Source organism: Rousettus aegyptiacus, unplaced genomic scaffold, assembly GCF_014176215.1.
Source record: "Rousettus aegyptiacus isolate mRouAeg1 unplaced genomic scaffold, mRouAeg1.p scaffold_m13_p_1, whole genome shotgun sequence".
In the NCBI taxonomy this organism is placed as follows: Eukaryota; Metazoa; Chordata; class Mammalia; order Chiroptera; family Pteropodidae; genus Rousettus; species Rousettus aegyptiacus.
The window spans coordinates 27725108-27744125 of NW_023416284.1; the positions used below are offsets into that span (position 1 = coordinate 27725108).

Here is a 19018-nt window from a genome sequence, read left to right on the forward strand (position 1 = left end):
GTAGGTTAAAGGGACTAAAAAGAGGCCAGTGTGGTGAGAGCCTAGGAATGTGTGGGGTAAGGTGGGGCTGGAGAGGAGAGGAGGCCAGACCGCACAAGCCTTGTACGTGTTATAGATTTTCGTCCTTGTCTGTATTTTAAGTGGGAATAAGGATGACATGATCATACTTGCTTTCTAAAAAGACCCCTCTGGCTGCAGGTTGGAGGTGAAGTGTGTACAGCAACATGGAATTAGGAGACCATTGCTATGGTGCAGGTGATTGACGAAGGAGTTTCAGACTAAGGTGGTGATGACAGAGATGGAGAGGAGGGGACAGAGATAATCAAGGAGGCGAAATGGATGGCACTTAGTACAGCATTTCCTAAGTGTGTTAAGAGCAATTCCTACCTTCCTGGCTTACACTAGCACTTGAATGTAGGTGCTACTGGAAGAGGAACAGGTTTGGGGGGATAAGCCCATGAGTCTGGTTCTGGACAAGTTGAATTCGAGGTATTACTGAGGTGTCTGAGAGGAAATTAATCATTTTACACTGGGTTTAGTGAAATGCAGCTCGCTAGCACCTTTAACAGGAGTGTCTTCAGTGGTGATGGAGCAAGAAGCTTATCAAGATTCACGAAGAGACTTGCACAGGTGACAGAGATGTTCATTGTTGTCATCATGGTTATGGTGTCACGGGTGTATAAAAATGGAGAAACTCACTAAATTGTGTACTTTCAATATGTATGGTTTACTGTAGGTCAGTTTTAGCTCACTGAAGCTGTCAGAAAAGGCGAGTGAGAGGTGAAGTTGTGGAGAATGGAGTGCAGACAACCCTTTGCGATGGCAGTGGAGGTAAGAAAGGCAAATGGTGGTTGCAGGAGAGGATGTGAGAGTAAGGGTGTTGGCTTTCATTTTTATCCAATGAAGTGATTTGATTATATTTAAAGTCTAACAGGAAGGATCTGATAGAGAAGCAGAGGTAGATAATCCAAGAGAAGGAAGGGATCATACAAAATGCGCAGTTCTCAAGAAAGGGAGAAAGGAGGGTGCCAAAATTCAGGTGGAGACTTGCCCTTTGATGAAAATGTTGGCTCCCATGTTGAAATAGAAGGGAAAGGCCAGAGACTGGGTATAGGTGTGTGTGTGTGTGTGTGTGTGTGTGTGTGTGTGTGTGTGTGTATGCGCGCGTGTGTGCACACATGCACGCGCGTGTGAAGATAAGTCTGATGTCTTCTTCCTCTGTCAAATGGAAGGTGGAATCATTGCTGAGAAAGAGGGCAGAGAAAGCAGGTATGAAGAGTGTGGTGAATATGTGACATGGCCATTGGAAAGTGGTTGACTATGGGCACTATCCAAGGCCCATTCGAGGTGAGGGTCCTAGGGCAATGGAGAAGCACCCTGCCCGGTGACGTGTGGTTCTCAGCAGTGTTTAGCTTCTGGGCACAGGCATGGAAGAAGCAGATAGTGAGGGGTTTGCTCCATCAGTGAGATCTCAAGACAGAGGGCCAAGAGAATTCATGCATTGGCAAGCCTGTTATTGAAATATTGGACCTTCACTCTGAACTAATAAAAAAAACATGATTCATGTTAGAATGGCTATCATCAAAAAGACAAAAGGTAGTAAGTTTTGACGAGGCTGTATATAAAACCTGGTACACTGCGGGTGGGAACGTAAATTGGTGCAGCCACTATGGAAAACAATATGAAGATTATTCACAAAATTAAAAATAGAATGACTATATGATCCAGTAATTCCAATTCTGGGTGTTTACCCAAAGGAAATTAAAACAGGATCTTGAGAGATATCTGCACCTCCATGTTTGTTGCAGCATTATTCATAACAGCCAAGATATGGAAATAGAGTGTCTGTCAATGGATGACTGTATAAAAAGATGTGGTATATATACAATGGAATATTATTCAGGCACAAAAAAGAGGGGAATCTTGCCATTTGTGACAACATGGATGGACCTTGAGGACATTATGCTAATGAATTAAGTCAGAGAAAAACAAATACTGCACGGTATCACTTTTATGTGGAATCTAAAAACAAAATAAAACAAAACAGTCAACTCACAGAAACAGAGAGTGAAAAAGCAGCTGCTGTGGCTGGATGGGGGCGAGTGAAGAAGGGCATGAGGTGGAAGAGGGGTGGTAGACTAGAAGAAGGTAGAGGGTCAGTGGCTGGAGATGCCAGTGTGATGAAGCAAAGTTGGACGGCACTTGTGTAGAAGTGGCGAAGGATGGAAGTTGTGGTCAGACAGTGGGAAGTTTGAGTTGTGGTTTTTGAGCTGGAGCCATTATGATTGTCAGTAGGGTCCAAGGGGAAGCTTTGGGAAGTGGTGTATGCGTGGGTGCATGAATGCATATATTCGACAGGCTTTTTTTTTTTTTTTTTTAAACCTTTGATTCACAAAAGCCTTACCCAAACCCCTGGACTTCTTTCATGTTTCAGCTCAAATGTCCCTTTCTACTAAGAAGCCTTCCCTGACTCCTACTCCAGGAGGGATCCTTCTGAGAATTAAACCCCCTTTGAGGTAGAGACCCCTACACTGTTAAAGGTACTACAACTCTTTTTACCCTGGGTTTTCTTCATCTGTGTTCCATGTTCTCCACTCTGGTTGAAACTCTATGGTAGGCATTTGTTATAATTATTATTAGTCATCATAAATGATAGTTCATATTCACTGAGTGCTTATATATGTCAGGCTCTGTGCTGAACTTTAACATTTCCACATTTCACAATACTTTTATGAGTGAGTGGTACATCACACCCTCTTTTATAGGTGAAGAAGACTATAAGAGGGCAAGTGACTTGCCCATGGTTGTATAAGTAAGCAGTGGGTTTGCTCACCTTTGCATCACTACTCCCAGATCAGAGAGAAATAATGGGTGAATCACCAGGAGTTCTGTCTGATTCCAACTCCTCACCTTGCTCAAGTTCAACAAGCTGCATTATACCCGACTCCCAGCACAGGGTCCACTTGATCCTCAATTTCCACAGAAGCACAGAATCGGTTATGGAGAGGCTCTCTACAGTGAGCTGGTTCAGCTTTCCTGTTCATGCTGAGACCCTTGTTATGGACAGAATGTGTCCCTCTCCCCAAATTCATATCTTGAAGCACTAACCCTCCAATATGATGGTATTTGGAGTTGGAGCAGTAATTAGGGTTAGATGAGGTCATGAGAGTGGGGTCCTCTTGAGAAATCAGAGCACACTCTCTCTCTCTCTCTCTCTCTCTCACTCTCTCTCTCTCTCTCTCTCTCTCTCTCTCTCTCTCTCTCTCTCTCTCTTTCTCTCTGTCACTCTCTGCACATGCAGTGAGGAAGGGCCATATGAGAACACAATGAGAAGGCCACCATGCGCCAGTCAGGAAGAGAGAGCTGACCAGAAACTAAATTGGTCAGCACCTTGATCTTGCACTTCTCAGCCTCCAGACCTGTGAGAAATATTTATATTTAAGCCTCACCACCCCCCTGCTAGTCTATGGTATTTTTTAATTTTGTTAGGGCAGCCTGAACAAACTGAGACAGCCCCTCTACCATATCATCTTGAAATGCACACACCTCCTCTCCCCTTGTGACAGGGAGCTTCCTACTTCCTCAAGGCCACCTGTCATCTCAGAAGCATTTTGCCTTTTGTCGAGCTCTTCTTTCTTCAGCGCAAAATCTGCCCACCGAGGCTTCCACATGATTCCAGCCCTGTTCTCTGGACTGGCATAGAACAGAGCTGGCCTCTCTTCCTTGGTGTCCCTTCAGATACATTTGCAGACAGAGACCATGACCATTCTACCCATTTTAGGTTCCTTGGGCACAGAAGCCATGTCTACACTGCTCATTTCCACACCCCAGCACCTTGCATAATGCTTCCCTCAGAGGAGAAGCCTTACACAGATTTGTTAGTTGAATGAATAGAAGTACTTTACTGCAGAGTAAGCATTTTCACTTCCTTTAACAGTACCTCCAAGAACTTGGTTTCAAGTGTTTTTTCCATTTTCTTTTCCTACCATGTTATTACACTCACTTTTCAGAAACTAAATTTTTGTACCTGTAAAAGAATGAGGCATTGATTCTTACACCTCAATAAATTCTCATTCTTCCTACAGCTTCCCTTTTCCTGTACTCCTCTACCTTTATCTTTCCACATGACACAGACTCCCTGCTAGAGGACAATGAATGCTGTAAAAAGCAAAAAAAAACAAAAAACAAAAAACAAAAAAACAAAAAACTAAATAAATAAAAAAGGAAAATGAAAAGCTGACACTTGTTACTATTTCTCGATGCTACCCCAAAGGTGTGTCACGTTCAGAGGCTAGCCACAGGACAGAGGAGAGGCGAAGTGGTGCAGGTGTTAAGGACCAGAGTTCTGGAACCCAATAGGACAGATGGCAAAACTTAACTCCTCCACTCTAGAACTGTGTGACATGGGGCAGGTGGGCAGCAACCTCTCTGGGCCTCAGTAATTGGTAAACGGCACCTACCCCTTACCTCCACCTCACCTGATGAATAAATGAAACCATTGCTATTTGGGACAATGTCATTAATAGAGTGTCCAGCACATGATGCTCCAGAACATAGATCCAGAACATAGATGATGGCGATGGAGACAGAGTGAGGCAGTGGGTCCTACAGTAGAAGTACGATGGCATCTCAGTCAGAAGGAACTGGGTTCAAATCCCTGCTCATTCCCTGACTGGCTGAGTCACCTTTACTTCTCTGAACTTCGGTACCCTCAACTGCAAAAATGGGGATGCCAGGTGGTTGGGAGGACTCCTTGGCATGGCGACAGCTCCTCAACAAATGTTTGGTTTTGGTCCTTTCACATGTGGCACGAGCTCCTATGTCTTCCTTTTACTGAGTTAGTTATTCAGAAGGGAAAGTTGATTTCCTTGAGTAGATGCGTGGCTACATCATTGTGGAACACTTAATTTCTGTTCTTGCCTGTCTCTCAAACAAGTCTCAGAAGTTAAGTGGCTTACTCACGGTGTCACTACAGTTTCTACTCTGCTATTCTCTCTCCCTAAAAGTCTTGTGGAATTTTCCAGGCATGTAGGGATGGAAGTGACCTCTGCGATCATTAGATGCTTGATGAAGATGACCAGGACAGCAACATCCTGACTGTCAAAAAATAACACTTGTGCCCAGAAGACCAAGTAGATAAAATGAGAATCCTAGTCTGGAGATCAAAAGTCTCTGCAACAGACCCATTCCCTTCCTGCCCCCTTCCTTCTCCCTTTAGCCTGCCAGGAAGAAGTTGTTGCTGTTTGCTTCAGGAGGTGGCTCCCATAAAAAGACAGTGCCACACCTTACCCTGGCCCCTCCTTCTTCCTCTCCTCTAAATTGTGAAATTTAGATCATGATCATGCTTATAAAATGTTTGTTATTGTGTGCTAAGGACTTTCCACACAATATCCCTTCTTCCCTAGTTAATCTTCACAGTAGCCTGTAAACTTGGCGCTGTCGCCATTCCTGTTTGACAGAGGAGGAAACTGAGGCTCAGAATGCACCAGTAGTTTTGCTTAAGGTCTTGCAGTGAAGGGCCCTTGACTGGACCCCAAGTCTATCTGATTGCAGAGCCTCTGTTCATAATTACTCTCCTGGACTACAAAGTAAATGTGGGTACTGGGGACACTATAGCAAAAGGACCTGGAATGCCACAGCTTTATGAGTATAGTTGGAGGGGAAAAAAGAGTGAAGTAGCATCCGAGATGTGATTCTGAATTGTGGCTTCTCCCTGGTTTCCTGTCTGACCTTGGGCACATGACTTAACTTCTCTGTGCCTTGAGAGACCTCAGTACAATTGGGGCGAGGCCCCACCAATGACTCCGGGCTACGTGAAGTTGTCAGGAGAAGGAAAATGGGAGCAAAGAGTGCCTCCAAGTGCTGCGTGAGTGATTAGGACCACCTGGGCCCCACTGCCAGTTCTGCGGCCTTTGCTCTCTGTTAAGAGGACTTATGTAAAGGTTACCTCTACCCAAAGTTAAGTTGCAGTGAAAACAACACTGGGGAAGAGGATGGCGTGGAGTATAAATGAAATATTTCTCAAAAGAAAAGCACCAGACTTCAGGTCAGAAGGTCTGTGTTTTGGTCTAGCTTGTCATTACCAAGGGTGCAGAGTGATGTCGCAGTCTTCCTCCAGCTGGAGCTGGGTCGTGGGTCTAGTTCATCTGTTCTCTGGCTTTAGTCTCACAATCTGTGAAATGAAGGCATCTTTCACACAGCCTTTCTGACACACTTGCCCTGGCAAACCCCGGTGGTATGTATCTCAGTTCTTGTCCTGATGTCCTTCTTGGCCTGCTTTGCTGTCTGGGCAGGTAGAAGGGCCTGAGCTGCCTTGTCCTGGCCTCAGCAAGGACGCAAAGGATGGGGTCTTGGGTGGGCCAAAGACAGAAAAGGGGCGCAGGGCCATGAGGGCAGACCTCTTCTGGCTTGGCCCTTGTAACTCCTCTCCCCGCAGTGGCATGGGGGGGCAGGGGGCGCGGGCTGGCCTGAGATCAGAGGTCCACCTGCGTCAGCCCTGACCCTGCCCTCAAGTCAGGAGGCGCCTTCTCAAGGCAGAACAATGCGGATTCTTTGAAGGGCTGGGCAGCAGGGGATGGGTGTTTCTCCAAACACAGGGCCTCCTTTGCAAAACAGGCTTTGATTCCCAGGCCCAGAGGCCCCAGGTGCCTGTTGGGCGGCAGGCGGAGGCTGGGGTCTTTGTTTGTTTGCCTTGGAGACTCAGGAACAAAGCCTGGGACAAAGCTAGCCTAGGCTTCAGGCAGAGCAGTCTGAACAAGCAGGCCAGGGCTGGGATGGCAGAGGAGGCAGTGGCCTGTATATCTCTGGCCAGCCCCTCCTCAACCTGGCCAGTCCGGGGTATTTCTGGCCTCTCATTGTGTGTCTGGCTCTTTCACATAAATGGCAAATGCTGTTGGATCTCCATGCTGTCTTGGTGGTCCACTGGCTCTCAAAATCCCTGTTGGGGAATAAAGTGGGTAAAACCGGAGTCCAGGACAGAATCCAAGAGGTGGGGAGGAAAGAGCACTGACCCAGAGTCCACTGGCCCAAGGACTTAGGTCACCAAGAAGGGTGGTTCCTACCTTCTGCCAGGCGTTATGCTGGGCCCTCGACATGCATGTGTCTCTGATTTAACCCTTGTTTTCTCACGCGATAGTGGCCTGCAAGGCCCACAGCACCCCTCGGAATGCATCCCCTTTCACTCTCCTCCTCCATTCCAGCTGCGCTGTCCTCCCTTCAGCCCCAGATCACACCAGGCGCACTCCCGCCTTACCGTCTTCTCGCCGGCTGTGTCCTCTGCCCAGGATGCTCTGGCGTGGCTGACTCCTCCCTCACTCCTTCAGGCCACGGCTCGGATCCTACTCTCTCCATGAGGCCTACCTCAACCACTCTCTGCAGCCATGCCAGCCAGTCCCCCGAACTTTCATGCCCCTTTAGCCTGCTTTTTCTCGCTTCACAGTGCTTTTCACCTCTTAATATACCATTACTTTTTTATTACACTGTTACGGACTCTGTGTCTGAACTAGCATGTGAGCTCCAACAGTTCGGGCATCTTTGTTAGTTTCACTTGTGTACCCTAAGCCCCTGGAACAGTGCCTAGTACATAGCTGGCACTTACAATGTTAATTTTACGTCAACCTGGTTAAGCCGTGGTACCCAGTTGTTTGGTCAAACACTATTCTAACACTAGTCTAGATGTCGTTGTGAAGGTATTTGTAGATATGATTTATATTTACAATCAATTGACTCTAAGTAAAGTAGATTACCCTCCACAGTGTGTGTGTGTGGGCTTTATCCAATTTAATAAGTGCCTTAAAAACAAAGAGTGAGATTTCCTGAAGAAGGAATTCATTTTGTGACTACCACATAGAAACCTGCTTGAATTTTCCATCTGTTGGCCTACAAAATTCAGACTCAAGACTGAAATGTCATCTACAGCTGTGCTACCCTGAACGAGCCCAATCCCGTCTAATCACAGAAGCTAAGGTTGGGCCCAGTTAGTACTTGGATGGGAGACCCTCTAGGAGGACCAGGTGCTATAGGCATAAAAAATAAAAAAAAATAAGAGATTGTAAACTGACAAGGTCCTTGCAATCTATGAGGTCAACCAAGGGTTGCCTCACCTAAAAAAAAAAAAAAAAAAGACTAAAGTGTCTATTCTCAGCTGAATTTCCAGCCTGTTAACAGATTTTCCAGCCCCATAAAATAAGATGAAGTTGCCAGTTCCTTAAAATCTACCTATCTATTATCTATCTATCTATCTATCTATCTATCTATCATCTACCATCTATTATTTATCTATCAATCAATCACCTATCAAACCTATTGGTTCCATTCCTCAGATTTTTTGGAGAACCCCAACTAACACAGTATAAGACATACTAGAGTTGAACCATATGAAATTGCTGTTTTTGTGAGTTAAAAAAATGATTAAATATCAGTAACTTCATATGGCTCAACCTAATATTTGTTGAGTGAATAAATGAATAAATCACAAAGCAATTGTGAGATAGGTGTTATCTTATTGATAAAGAAATCAAGATTCCAAGAGATTAAGCTACTTGCTAAGAAAGGCACTGCAGATAAGTAGCAGGGCTGGGATTCAAAACTCGGATGGATTCCAAGATTGTTGCTCCTAATCGGCCAACCACAGGGCCTCCTAAGCAAGGTGTACCACCTTTGTGGGACACAGTTTTGAGAGGTCAGTGAAAGACTGGCTGGGATTCTGGACAAGTTTAAATGCTTCAAGACCTGAGGCTACCATGAGTGGCTGTGCCAGCCTTGGCTCATTTCATTTCAATCATGACTTGGGACTGCTGGTGGCCTTCCTTGATCCCAATGTCTTTCCATAGCTGCTGGTGGTCCATTTAGACCCCCATCTCTAAGGGAGTTTGAAGGGAGACTGACAGAAGGGCATCATCTCTTATCTCCCTAAAGATGGAGATGCCCAGGTAGGAAGACAGAATGGCGGGCTAGAGTGTATTGATGGTCTTGGGGCCAGAGGACCTGGGTCTGAAACTTGGCTCTGCTACTTGGCAGCCAGGTGACTTTGGTCAGCTTATTTAATGTCACAAAGTCTCAGGCTTCCCATATGAAAAGTGAAATAATAATGCTTTACCTTTGGTATTAGTTCAAAAACTAAGTAAGATAATACATGTAAAGTACTTGGAATCCTGAGTGCTCAGTAAGTAGTAGTAACTAGTATTATTACTTTTAGCAAATAATAAACTACAGCTCTTCAGATATTGCTGGAAGCAAAAAAGAGAATGTCAATAACATTTTTTTTTTTTTTTGGATTCTTGATTACATTCCTTTGTCACTTCCAGAGTTCCCTCCCCTCAACTGCTGTACCCTGAAAGAGGATCTGATTGTGATAATTCAGTGTGGCTTTGCTAGGGTGAGTTTATACCTTCCACGTGTTACCCTCTGGGGGGTAGTCTTTGTTTAGAGCTGAGCTTTCATTCTGGCCTGAAGGGCTTGTCTATTGTTAAAAACAAAAACAAAAACAAAAGGTGCTAGCATTTTAGGCTCCTGGAAATAACATCCCACAGCAGATAATTATAGTACTCTGCACTTTTCACATAAGCTGGTGTTTATGTTAAAACTGTAAGGGAGGCTGACAGTGACAGGTGATGGGCTCCTTCCTAGGCAGTGTGGTCTCCAAAGTGAGGGAGTAGGACAATTTTCTGGGGCCACAGAATCTCTGGACTGCAGGAAGAACTTCTCTTCATATGCATTTTCATGACAAAAAGGTCATTAAGCTTTATTACTATTTGATATTGAGATAAACATAATATTTAGAAATAAAATATTTGAGACATCATGCTTATATTATTTTTAACCAATAATAGTATGAGATCAAAGAAATTTGGAGACCATGGCTCTAGGGAACCATCTTGAACTTTGGCTTTCAGGATGACTTCCTTCCTGCTGTGGAGCTCAGCTCAGGCCCAGTCCCTGCAGGGGACCAACAGGAACCAATAGCATCATCTTTCAGACATTGGTGGATCTTCGGCCTGGTCAGAGTTGCCTGCTCTCCCCAGTTCCTGGATTGTCTGGTTCACACTGGTCTAAGAGGTTATTAGTACTGGAGTCTCCAACAGCCTTTCCTGTTATCAGAGACCCAGTGTCCAAGAAGTCTGAACCTCCTGCCTCTTCCCATCCTGCTGGGTTATGGTCTGTCCTTGGAGGAAGGGTAAACATAGGAGGTGACAGTGTCAATAAATGTCTCCCATGTGGCCTTGGCTAGCACACATGCATTTCTACTCAGGGACACAGGTAGATTTGTGCTTGTGGCCCTTCCTATGACAGACACACAGAATAAATATCAAAAAGACAGGAAATAGTAATAAAAATTTTGAAAAGAACAAAAAGGAAAAGAATGTCCCTTTATGGGCTCTGAAAGAGATCTTATTTGTGTGTGTTGTCCTTGTCTGATTTTGGTATCCGGGTAACGTTTGCCTTGTAAAATGAATTAGGAAGTATTGCCTTTTCTTCGATTTTTTTTTTTAGAAGCGATTGAGAAGAATTGATATTAACTCTTTTTTGAATGTTTGGTAGAATTCACCAGTGAAGCCATCCGGTCCTGGACTTTTGTTTTTTGGGAGATTTTTGATTACTGTTTCAATTTCCTCACTAATGATCAGTCTATTTAGGTTTTCCACGTCTCCATGATTCAGACTAAGAAGGTTGTATACATCTACTAATTTGTCCATTTCTTCTAGGTTGTTGTTGAATTTGATGGTATACAGCCTGAAAGAGATTAGTAAGAAGTAGCAGTTAATATTATTACTTTTAGCAAATAATTGTTGGATATTGCTGGAGGCAAAAAAGAACTTAAAAAGTTAGTTCTGGGTGATGCCAATCCTGCCTCTTGAAATTTGTCACACTTCAGGCAATAGGTAGCAGATCTGGGCCAGAGCCAAAGTCACCCAATAAGTATGAATTTCCCAGTCATTTACAAATAAATAATGAACATCTGTCAGTTAGCTTAATTAATGAAGAAACCTGTAAGCTGGTACAATTGGTTTAAAGGAGAATTTAAAAAACCTCACTTATATAGGTTATAAGAATGCTGATATATTTTTAAATATTTACAAAATTGGTCTATCCATGGGGCAATAATCAATTGCATTCTACTGGATGCAATTCATTTGCATTTCTATGGAAAAGAATACTTTACATTATTATTAATTGCCCACACTTAGAGTCGTAAAATATCTCAAAGATAATAAAATGTGAAGATAACCTAGAAGAGAACTCTAAAAAGGACATTCTTTTTTTGCCTGTGACAAAGTCTTTTTCACAATTTTCCCTGACACCAAAAAAATAATTTGGCAAATACATCCATGGAACTTTACCAAAATCTTGATTGTATTTTAATCGAAGTGTGTGATGAATCATTGTAGAGTTCCATCCTTTTCTTCATATGGATGATTTAGGAGAGGGCAGTGTACTATCAAGCCAGGAAGCAGATCTGAGTCTGGTCTAACCTTATCACTCTGTAATTGAGTGGCCTTGGGCCATTCCCTTCTCTCTGAGCCCATGACTTCTATCTTATAAAATGAGGCCAGTAATAGTAAAATTACAGAGGGGAAAGACCTTGCACTAGGCCTGGCACAGTGTGGAAACTTAAGATACGGGGCTTCCTTCCCCACTTCTTGAAACTATCCCCAAAGGCTCCTCAGAGCATTCAGTCTTTTCCAGTTGCAAAGACTGCTCATTTCAGCCACCTTGTACTTTCAGCCCCCTGACACCTCAAGCGGATGGAGCTATGCTTATGTAGTGCTCCAGAGATAACTAGGTAAGACTGTGGGAAAGGTGGCCAAAGTCTTCTTTGGCGAAAAATAGAACTTGGTTCCATGGTATCACCAAAGGGCAGGTCTCTGGGGCTGTAGAAAGGGGAGGAAGTCAGTGAGCTCGATGCAGAGCTGAGAAGAGACGTTGGTTGAGAGAAAGGTTTTGCATAAACCAGGGATTCCTACTTTTGGAGGGGTGGTCAGAGACAGCTTTGAAAATCTGATGAAAACCTTACACCCTCTCCCCAGAAATATGTGTGTGTGTTGGTTGGCAGAGGCTGTAGCAGGGTCTTCCCCAGAGGTGCTAGGCCTGAAACGAGGAAGCCTTTACAGCCTCCTTCCTTCCCCTCGGTGAATGTCTCCAGCTTCAGAGGAACTGAGGGCCAGCCTCACAGGGAAAGGAAACCCCAAACTGAGTGGAAGCAAATATAAGTCCTTCCCCATTAACTAAATGAGAGGGCCTGATTAGGTGCTTTAGCCTAGATGGTGCCCTAGAGCCTTGCCTCTCTTATCTAGGGGGCTGCCCTAAGTCTCCATCACCCCAGTCTTTTAGTCTACACAGCAGAGGGCCAGTACGGAGGGTAGGTGGTAGTGGTGGGGGTCTTCCATAGGAAAGCATAGGGCATTGACTGTCTCCCTCCCCAGCTCATGGGCCCCTGGAGGAAGTAAAGAATGTGCACTTCAGAGCAAGTTTGGGTTTTGCGTCAACCATGGAGGTGCATCACTCAGCTCTCCCTTCAACAGGGAACTTTCTATTTAGCTGTGTATTTATTTCCTAGGACTGTCATAACAAATTGCCACGAACTGAGTGGCTTACGTAACAGGAATTTATTTTCTCACAGTTCAGGAAGATGAAAGTGTAAAATCAAGACGTCAGCAAGGTCGAGTTTCCTCTGAAGGTGCTAGGGAAGGATCTGTTTCATGCCTCTCTCCTAGCTTTGGTAGCCTCAGGCATTCCTTGGCTTATAGATGCATTACTTCAACCCTCCATCTTTGCATGGCATTCTCCTTATGTGTTTCTGTCTTCACATGGCCTTCTTCTTATAAGGGCACTAGTCATATTGGATTAGGGGCCCACTCTACTCCAGTATGACCTCATCTTAACTAATTACATCTGCCACAACACTACTTCCAAATAAGGTGACATTCAGACTTTATTTAAGGTTAGGAATTCAGTATATCCTTTTTGGAGAAAGATGGGGTGGGGGGGGACACATAATTCAACACATAACAAGCTACCAGGAGTACAGTTAGTGTACCCACTCTTACTGTAGCACCTTCAGGTAGCCACACTTTCCCCAAGCAGCTCTCAACTAATGGGACAGAGGCTTTATCAAATCTGATTCAGATCTGATTCAGATCTGATAAAGCCTCTGTCCCATTGGTTGAGAGCTGCCTGGGGAAAGAAGGCCTAATCTTGTTCCTCTCCCTCCATCTTTCAAGGCATCCTCTCCCAATAAGTATTTTGTACTCCTAACTCCACTGGTGTCTGCTTCCAGAAGGATCAAAATTGGCAAAGGAGGTAAAAGGGGTTTATTTAGTGGATCACTTGATGCCCAGCTGTCAAGGAAGACCCCATCCCCAGAGATATATGGGGCACGATAGTCCCTGGCACAAGGAGGTTGCTCAGTTGCTTAAACATTGATAACAACTGGAAGAAAGTTTCAGTGGAGGCACCACCCTGGCCACGAGGTAATTCAGGTTGTTGAAAAACACAAAGGCAATACATAAAGGACAATGGAATTAACTGGCTGCATTAAATTATTTAAGTTGTATTGACCTTACAGAGAAATAATGAAAAGTTGAGGGCACTTAAGAAAACAAAAATTTAAATGTGAAGCAGGTTTTGGTACCCTACAAATAAGCCTTTATTTCTTGCAAAAGGAGCGCAGAAGAAGTTTATGATCAAAATCAGGATTTGATAGTATGGAGCTTCAAAGATGGTAGAAGTCTCAGTGAGGCAAGTCTGTTGTGCTAAGGTCAGAACCCTGGTTGAGAAAACCTGGGTGGAACACATGGGATGAGACACCTGTATATTTTGGCTCCCCAGACTCTGCACTATCAGAGCATGCAGAGTTGGCCCACCACCACTAACAAGAGACAGCACACTCTACATGCAGGAAGACACTGCAGAGGCTCTTCCCCACCAGACAATAGGGGCCCTCTCCAAACTCTGCTCTATCTCTTTTTCTGACCACCAGACTGATAACTATAGCTACACTGAACCATGACCCAGCCAGGGTCTTAGATGGGAGGATAGAGATAATACCCCAGAGGAACCGCAAGAATTATGCAGTAAACTGTATTTTTAAAAATGTTGGATCAAGGGGTCTAGCACAGACAACTGGATAAGAGAGAGTCTATTTACTTGTGTATATGGGATTAAACTTTGCTGGGGACAGTGCAAACTTGCTGCTTGGGAGCCTCCTGGATGGCCCGTGCCCAACAAAGTTGAAATGCCTGAATTGTCATGGAAAATGGTGGAGAAAGGGATTAAAAGGCCCAGGATAGCAGACATGCAAGAGTGGATATATTGTGAGGCCAGAAGACCCATCAGAGGATGATAGTCCATGAGTAGGCCCAAAGGAGACATCACTGACTAAGTTCATCAGGAGTATGTTGATGAGAGGGCACCAGTGTCACTAAGTTTGAAGGTGGCACTTTCCTCTGCAAGCCAGAAATAAGTCTATCATGGAGTTTGGCCTGTGCATTGGTAGGATGGAGGTGATGTGGCCCCATACAAAAGCCCAGTCACGATTATTATAAAACTAGTAAAGTCGGGGTGACAGCCAAGGGAGCTTGACCTATAGAGAGCTTTGGAGGTGGTTAATAGAATAAAGTTTCCCTACAAGGAAAATAGATGTGTAACCAGCGAGAGTATCATTAAAAGAAAGCAGGAATGTTTAAGCAGAAAGTTTAGGGTGACTGCTTCAACAAAATGTCACAATCTCTTGCCCAATTCTTGGACCTGATCCAGTTTTTGGATCTCTGTGTTACTAGAAGAGAGAATCTGTTGTTTGAAGAGGTGGCTGGACCTCCAGGGAAAAGGACTATGCTATACCACAGCAAATATATCCTGTAAGGATTTTCCTAGTCCTTCCCCAAAGGGACTGAGGGCCATATACTCAGAGGCTGTTTACTGGGGAAATGGAACTACCCAGACATTTCTAGGAGTATTGGACACCTGTCTGAGTTGACATTGATACCCAGAAACCAGAAGTGTCATTATGGACACTTATGAGAGTCAGGTAGTAGTTAATGGAGTCCTGTCCAGAGTCCCGCTTACAGGGAGGATGTGAGACCACTCAGGACTCATTTCTCTGATCTCTGAATATATAACTGCGGCTGATATACCTGAAAGATAGAGTAATCCTTACATAGGGTCTTCAACCTGTGAGGTAAGAGCTACCATAGTGGAGAAGATCAAGTAGAAGCCTCTGAGTCTGTCCCCCTTCCCCACCTTCTCATTTCACTCTCTATTCTCTACACTCCTACTCTCCACCGTGATGGTAAAACAAAACCAATATTGTGTCCCAAGGAGGATGGCAGATATTAATGTTATCATTAAGGATCTCAAGATGCAGGAGTGATCATCCCTGTCTTATCTCTGTTTAATTTATCAGTCTGGTCTTTGCAGAAACCAGATGGATCTTAGAGTGTGACTATAGACAATTGAAAGTTCTACCAAATAGTAACTCCAAATGCAACTGTCATACTGATCTTGGGTCTTTGCTAGAACAGATTAATATGGCTTCAGGTACATGGTATGCCACTGTTGAATTGGTAAATGTGATATTTTCTGTCCAATCGGCAAAGAAGATGAGAAGAATTTATTGAAGAATTTAATGAAGAATTCACCGTTTAGCATTTGGGTGCAGCAAGGTGACAGCTTCCAACCGCAGAGCCTTCGGGCCAAGGTTGTGCTTTCTGGGCAGCTCCCAGCCAAAGAGAAGCATGAGGACCCTAGGGTCTGGCCATTTCTACCCAATATGGAACTCTTCTAATAGGCAGTCTTTGCTTAGAAGCTCCCCATCGAGTTGGCTGGATTTGACGGTTTTGCATCACAGGCTGGGAGGAGCCTGAGCAACTTTTGGGACCTAAGGTCACACCAGATAACCCTGAGCTTTCCGGGTCCATTTGATGGATCTGGAAAGTGAGAGGATCAGTCACAGACCCCATTGGAAAGCCACACCTTCCCCCTAGATGGCTTCTGGAAGTTGAAGGTGCACAAGCTTTAGGGTCAAACATATCTGGGTTCTAATCTCAGCTTCTCCCGCTGGCTGGTCGTGGAACTTTGGTCTCTGTGCTTCTTGAAAAAGCCCCATCTTTATCATCTCTCTGATTCCTCTCTCTTTCTCTTCCATTTTCCCTCCATGCCACATGCCCACCCAGAATCCTCCTGGGGCAGATTTGCTGCTAGGAGCTGCCAATGAGCTCTTAAGGAAAAGTCTATTCCCAAGACCACCTACACTCTCCTCAACCCCTCCTTCCTTCCCCAGAATACCCACCTCCTTCAATTTTTTTTAACCAGTGACACAATATATCTAATTTGTGTTTATGTTTCATTAATACATTGCAAAATATAAACATTCAAAATAGAGTTTAAATAAGTTGTTTTAGAGAAAGTCTTGCATAAGGTTATGGTTCTATTGTAGCAGTGCAATAAAGAGAAATCTCAAGGTGATGGATTTTTAGCAGGACTAAAGAGCACCTGGTCTGAGCTTGAACACAAATTCAAGGAGCATCAAGCAGAGAGTTTTCTTCAAATAAGTGGAGTTAGTGTAAGAAATGGTATAATTAAGAAATTGAAGAAGCTGTGATTAGGAATCTATGTGAGAAGGTGCAGCATATGCTTATGACGACAGCAACATATAAGGGAGTCAATTACAAATTCTAGTTAAATATGTCTAAACAAGAAATTCATGGAACAAGTATAAAGCCAGCGAAGATGAGGCATGACCTTGAGTACATGTTGGTTTATTTTTTTTAAAACATGATACATGAAACCATTTCCTTAGAATGGCCCCGCATCTCTTTAATTTTCAAATGGAGGTCAGGCACTTGGGCAGCTGAATTGAAATTTAGCAAACTTTCTTGAGTCCCTACTTGGTACCAGATCCCAAGCTGGACGCTTTCCCATAATAACCTTCACAATGACTCAATGAGTCAGACTCTGTCGGTACACCTTGGCAAGTGAGCACACTGAGGTTCAGCAGAATCAGGAGGTGAAGTTGGGACTGGATCCCAGGCCATCGTTCTCCAAGCCTGGTGCTCCTTCTCTAATGCAAGTATAGCTGGGTCAGGTCACTGCCCATATCTGTGGGGATAGAGACCTCATAACTAGATAACCGAGGAGCCAGGGCCACCATGAATCCAACTTGCCCGGTGTGTGGTATGTATATGCTAGAGGAGACATCTGGAGACACTCCTGGGGCCAGAGAGGTTGTAGGCAGGCCCTGGAGGCTCCTGGAATGTTTGGGACTACCAGAGCTCTTTAGATAACAGTAAAAGTAATGTTAATGATATCAGCTGGGATTGGTTAAATTCTTACTACATGTCAGAAACTGAGGGTTAACAAACCTTTAATCTCATTTAATCTTCCAGAAACTCTGAGAAGGAATTGTTATCCAGAATCCCCTATCTAGGCCTGTGTGACTCCAAAGCTCTTGCAGTGACCTACCTCAGTGCAGATCTGCATCTGCCCTGGCGATGACTGATGACCCTTGCCCCAACATACCATGCCGAGGCCAGATTCCTGCCCTGTCAACCACTCCTCCCTTGCTCTGGCTCCTCAGAGCAAGCCTGCAGTTCTGGGCTTGGATTGTGGAAAGGGTAAAGCCTTCATAGGTGTGTTTGAATTCCATCTCCCTGAAATGCTGAGACTGAAAGACGATGGAAGGTACATTCTGAACCCCATTCAGAACAAGAGAGAAAAAATGAGGGACAGACTTAATGTTCACATAGCAGAATAGAACCCAAAAGACGTTGCCTTCTCTATTGAGGAGAAAGCTCTCAATCCAGAAAAGCGTAGCAATCCTGGTTAACAGGAAGCCAAAGACCAGCCTGGGCTGGGACATGGCTACACCCAATTGCCTTTGCTCTCTATTCGAGACCCTTTCAGACAGCAAAGGGTCATTCCAGGGGCTCTTCTAGGGATGGGAGAGTTATCAGGAAGGAAGCCAAAAAACAAAAAAACAAAAACAAAAAAAAAACACTACCTCATTTTGAGCTTGGGAAAAATATGGTGCATTGAGCTTTTGATAATCCCAGGTAAAATTCCAGAAGTTCCTTTTCTAAGTAGGGATTATTGGGAGCTGAGACAGATTCACTTAGGTCATGCCTAACTCTCCAGATTTCCTCTGTAAGAAGGGTGATCAGGGCATGTTATGGGACAAGAACCATACACTCCGAATTTAAAAATAAGACTGCTGTTATAAGAACTGCATTGAGGAAGAAAGGAGGGAGTTCATCAGCCAGGTTCTGGAATCTGACCACACCCCAGCTCCTCACATATCAAAATTATAGGCTTCCTTTTATAGCAGAGTAAACTCAAGAGTGCAACTCAGATTTGCCTGGTGGTCAGCAATGGAGGGGGAGCCTTGGGACACTCAAGTGAGGAAGATGAGACATCTTGAGGCCACAGATGTTGACAACATACATTTGAGAGAGGGTGGTAGTATTTGTCCGATAAAGCACTCAGGGTCTAGAAAGTTTAGAGTTTATTCAGGGGAATGAAACATCAAAAATCTCAAAATTTATGACATGGGTTTAGGAGGGGCTGATTTCCCTGTCAGGCACTACGAGCACCGAGGTCAGTTTTGCTGTTGACAAGGTTTTGAAATGTCTCCTACCCTTTGAGCATGAATGAAGAAATAAGGACCAAATCTTAGTGTAGCTCAACCTTACCATGGCTAGTTGAAACCCTCTGCCCAGGATAGAAGGAACCGATTCTATTAGATGGGCTCTTGCCTCCTGTATGACCCAGAAGAATCAGCAGTGTGGTCCTTCTGCTAACACTCACTGATGTCTGCTCTGAGTGTGCTCTGTGCTGAGGGCTGGGTACAAAGGGAGGGAATATGTGTCCAGTGTGTGAAAGGAAAACCTTGCTGGATGCCTCCTGATCCTGAGACTGGTCCTGCCCACATGGCACAGCCATTTCTACTCCTGACATCATGGAGTGGAGGTTCAAAGTTCACACTCTGGAGTCACACTGGAGCCTCCCATCTCCGCCCCGTCCTGTT

The 19018-nt window shown here is 44.4% G+C and overlaps 1 long non-coding RNA gene across 4 annotated transcripts in view; it reads left to right on the forward strand.

The window, feature by feature from the left end:
- The window catches only part of LOC107508286, a 74852-nt gene that overhangs the window by 42238 nt on the left and 13596 nt on the right, over positions 1–19018 (forward strand). Inside the window, exons 6-7 of one of the 4 annotated variants that reach the window (XR_004954546.1) lie at positions 737–831; positions 2435–2540. The exons of 2 other annotated variants lie outside the window; for them this stretch is intronic. This is a non-coding gene — a long non-coding RNA (uncharacterized LOC107508286). The remainder of the gene's footprint in view (positions 1–736; positions 832–2434; positions 2541–19018) is intronic. One more of the 4 variants, XR_001596281.2, reaches the window with a different exon arrangement.